The sequence below is a fragment of the Mustela nivalis genome, assembly GCF_964662115.1.
Source record: "Mustela nivalis genome assembly, chromosome: 10".
NCBI classification, from domain to species: domain Eukaryota; kingdom Metazoa; phylum Chordata; class Mammalia; order Carnivora; family Mustelidae; genus Mustela; species Mustela nivalis.
The window spans coordinates 105,375,419-105,379,992 of record NC_139029.1 but is presented as its reverse complement, the minus strand read 5'-3'; the positions used below and the strand labels follow the sequence as shown (position 1 = coordinate 105,379,992).

General features: G+C 50.3%; 1 long non-coding RNA gene across 2 annotated transcripts; it reads right to left on the bottom strand.

The window, feature by feature from the left end:
• Positions 1-245: 245 nt before the first annotated feature.
• Positions 246-3,785, bottom strand: LOC309842255. 2 transcript variants are annotated; one of them, XR_014299582.1, is made up of 2 exons: positions 3,700-3,785; positions 246-711 (listed from the first exon to the last, which is right to left on the bottom strand). It is a non-coding gene; the product is annotated as an uncharacterized lncRNA (long non-coding RNA). The 2 variants fall into 2 exon arrangements; XR_014299583.1 differs by lacking the exon at positions 3,700-3,785 and adding an exon at positions 845-1,149.
• Between the last annotated feature and the right edge of the window lie 789 nt (positions 3,786-4,574).

Here is a 4,574-nt window from a genome sequence, read left to right as displayed (position 1 = left end):
CATGTCTGCCCACCTCTCTCCACCCCTGGCTTTCCTCCCTTCTTACTGCTCATACCCCTCCCTTTACCCCCAGCTCCAGCTGAGTCTTCATGGGATCAAGGTGTGGAGGGCCCTGCCCATGATGATGAGGGAAGAAAAGATGGATTCCTTTAGAAATGGACTGTCTGGGCTGGGGAAGGGCCTCAGCCCATGGGAAGGGGTCAACGACTGTCTTTAGGTTACTAGATGCGAGGTCATGCCTCTGGCTCCACGCTTCAGTTTTTTCATTTATTGTCTGTCTTTAAGGTGGATGAATGAAAACTCGGAGAGAGAAAGTGGCTTTCCCTGGTCACACAATGGATGGGTGGCAGTCAGACCAGAACCTAGGTATCCTGAGCTGCTTGTCCAAGGTTTTCTCTCTACAACACCCCTTGCCCTCAGATCTGAGGGCGCACTGGTGCTTGGGGTGGGGGCACACTTTACCTTGCCCCAGCCCAGGTCTCCATTCAGGGTGCTCTGGCTCTCTAGTTCCTCATTTCCTCTTTCCCTTTGCCTCCCTTGCTTCCAGCACTTTCTTCCCTCCAGGTGCTCCTTCTGGTGAGTCTGTACCACATCTCTCATCCTCACCGGCCATAGCGGATGAGCCAGACCCTAAGCACAGAGATTCCATCCCAGCAGACACGGAGGCTGTTTGAGGCTCTCGCATCTGAGCAGCTGTTGCCCGAGTCGAATCTGCAGAAGAGAAACCAGAGCGATCATGTCTGTTGTTTCTGGGCAGAGTCACAGCCCTGGGAGTCGGAGTCACTTCAGAGAGGCAGAGGACCAGCCTCTGATGTGGGAGGGGTAGCGGTGAAGAGGGTCCTACCTAGGTATTGGTGAGGAGGGTGCGGTCGCCTGTCCTTGGACAGGCTGGTCCCTTTAAGGCAGGTCAGACAGGAAGACCCTCCATCCTCCTCAGGTAGCTGTCATCCCAGCCCAGGACTGTAACAGCTGCTAAAAGTCTGCAGCATCTGTAAACCCTTCTTGTGGGATGTTTTTGTTACTCACTGTGCTTTCCCTGAAGCGGTCAGAGCTAAGCCCCTTAAAAGGCTGGGAAGAGAAGGGGAGCTGGGTACCTGTGTCCCTTCTGCCCCAGGATTAAGTATGGGGAGGGTGAGAACAGATGGCCAGGGCTGAGAGAAGCTGGCTGTGTCCCAGTAGGGGTGGGAGGCAGCCTGGCCCCCTCCCCGCCAGGGCTGGGCGGACACTTTGTCAGCGCTGGGAGCCAGCTGCAGTGAGGGCTTCAGTGCACTGGCATGGCCCTGAAGCCCAGCCTGACTTCCAAGAAACCACTCTAAAGCCGGTCAGTGACCCAGGGGAAGAGCGTTCTGTAGCTTAGTTCCACTTCCTTTCATAAGTGGGAGCCTGGCCAGCCTCCTTGAAGGTTGAAGCTAGAAAAAGAGAAAGCACACAATGGACACACACGCACACCCATCTGTTACTGGCTATGGATCTGGGGCTGCAGACCCCAGCCTCCTCAGGCCTGTGCCATGGAGCACACACATGGTCCTGAGGAACACTTTGCAACCCGCCCCATCCGTCGTACCCTGGGACACTCAGGAGCATGCAGCCATGAGGAGTCACATGTGACCACAGGCTCTCATGCGTCCACAGGCCGCGAAACACAGCCACTTGGTTTACACACGCGGTGCGCACTAAGCCTTAACCACATACACACATACTCACCCACCCATCTGCCCTCATCATGCACAGCAGGACACAGGCACACATGGGGATTCTGAAGCCCATCTAGTCACGTGCAGACTCACACTCCGCTGCACAACTTCTGTGCATTCAACCGCACTCATTGGCACATCAGGACACAGAGTCATAGGCAATCGCCCATGACCACATCCGGTCACAGGCCCTATGGAACACAAAATCGCAGGCCAAGCTGTGACCGGTGCTTTTACACCAGCAGGAGGGGGTAGGGGGCTGGGGAAGCCTTGTTCTCGGAAACAGGGATTCATGAGGGCTTGGCCATGACTAAGTCAGAGGCAGAGGGGTCCACTTGGGCCATCAGACCATCCACTTCCTGGTTATCATCCCCCTAGAATGGCGGAAACTCAGAAATTAGTTGTCCCCCTTGGCCACCCGGCAGAGCATTCCCGGGTCCTGAGGCGGCCTCCTCCCCGTCCCTCTGGCTCCAGCTGTGGCGGGGACTGCAGTGAGTCAGCAGGAAAAGGCTCAGGGAATGCGGGTGGGTGACCAACAGGGCCTGCTGTTGCTGAAGCTCTGGGGGAGGAGCGACTGCCCACTCACTGGAGCTCACCCGCCTCACAGGCAGGGCCGCAGACACTGGTCTGGGTGCTGACAGCTATTTCTCAGCCAAGCCCATAGGCAAGGAAGCAGAATTAAGGCGCCATGTCTCCCCCCACCCCTCCATGCTGCGCTCCGCCTCCCTTAAGGGCCGTCCTCACCTAAGCTTGGCCCAGGGGCCCAGAGCCACACCCTGCTCTTCGCCATCACAAATACATGCATTCATTCAGCCCTTCCCAGAGCACCCACCACATCAGGATGCATGATCTGTGCCTTCTGGTGGGAAAAGGTCACAACAAAGATGATTCCAGAGCAATGTGGACATGCAGGAACAGGTGCATGCGTGCTCTTGTGGAAGCTACTGGGGCCCACTGTTTGTGAGCTCTTGAACTCCAGCCTCTGCTAATGGGGGCCAGGAGGGCTGGTGCCTGTCCCTCAGGGTGCTCCTGACCTCTGACCTATCCCAAATGAGGCAGTGGCATAGTACAGGTGGGCATGACCATTACTAATGAGGCATTTTCCTTTTTCCAACAGAAAAGACTGGGAATTACTTTTTCAGATTTAAAGAACAAAAATTTAAATGCCATATCTGAAGGAAATCTTTCTAAAAGGACTTCCTGCAGTGTGCCAAATTCCTCACCAGCGTTCTTCTTGCTGCCTCAGGATTATTATTTTTTTAGTGCTCGCTTTCTTTCTTTCTTTCTTTCTTTCTTTCTTTCTTTCTTTCTTTCTTTTTCTTTCTTTCTTCTTTTTGAGAGGGAGAGAGAGGTTGGGCAGAGGGAGAGGGAAGAGAATTCCAAGCAGGCTCCATGCCCAGGGCTGCTTCAGGGCCATTATTACAAACTCCCATTAACACTACACCAGAGATATCGGTCCTTTCTTGAGCTCAGAGTAGGTGGTCAGTAAATACTCGTGGAAAGAACACATTCTGAGGAGTCCAGATTTCTGGGCTAAAAGACTAGAAAGCAGATGGCAAAGTACAGAAGGCTCTATGGGGTTTGGTATGGGGTTTGGTATGAGGCTTGGGGTACAGTGGACGCTACAGGAGTCTTTCTCTTGCTCCCTAAACTCATCTCAAGAGACATATCCTATTCTTCCCTTCCCTTCACTTCCCTTCTCTTCCCTCCTTCCTTCCTGCCTTTGGAACGAGAACAAAGTTTTTTATTTGTTCATTTCTTGCATTTGAAGGATTACTCAAGGACATCCTCTGCTATTGCCCTTAATCACCACACAACCACAACTGACCACGTTGTGGGGTTTCCCTCTGTCAGTTTTACAGAGGCCCACCCATTCCCCTAGTTTCTTGCCATCAATCTTAATTAGGTTGATTTGGCATTCTGCACAAAGAGCTTCCACCAATTTGACATACATGCTTATCCGGGCTGGACCCGCCCTCCTTTCTTCTGCCCTGCAGAGGCTCACCTGCTTCCCCTCCTTGGGGGCTGCACCCCCTCTTCCCAATGTTGTCTGAAGCCTGGGTCCCTGTCTGGCTTCCTCCTCCTTTCCTGACTGTCACTGAAAGTGAAGACAAGCACCAGTCATGTTCCTTCTAACCCTTCTAATCACTCCGTGGAAACAGATGTTAACAAAAATCAGAACCACAGGAAATCGATGGAGGGTCTGGAATCTCACTAAGTTCTTACATCCTAATTGTATCCGGGCCTTACATGTATAATAAAATAAAGTCCAGATAAATAAATATTTAAATAGAAAAAGGAACCACAAAGGTCATGAAAGAAAACATGGGTGATCTTTTTTGTTGTTGTTGTTATTTAAGAGTGACAAAGACCTTTCTAAATAGAAAAACCAAAAAAGCCTGACACATTTAATGACATAAAATTTGTCAAGTCCTGACAACAAGAGCTCTATACACAAAGTCAAAACACAAAGGACAAGCTGGGGAAAATATTTCCAACAGATAAAACAAAGGGTTTGTATCCCTAATCTACAAAGAGCTTTCACAAGTTAGTAACAGAAAGATAAATAACTCAATAGAAAAACAAAACATAACAAAACAAACAAACAAACAAAAAGAAACAGAGGCCACGAGTGGTTAATCCATAGCAGAGGAATTATAATTAGTTAATAAGTGGATGAAAAGATGTTCACCCTACCTTAGAGTTTTTAAAAATCAAATTAAATCTATCAGGATGGCAAATGTCAGGAAGATGGACAATATTTAGTTCTGAGAAGACGCGGGTAAATGGGAGGTTGGTGGGAGAAAAACACAAAAAACCTTTTTTTGGGGAGGCCATTGAGCAATATTTATTTCAGTTTGAATATGCAAGCCCTTTGAC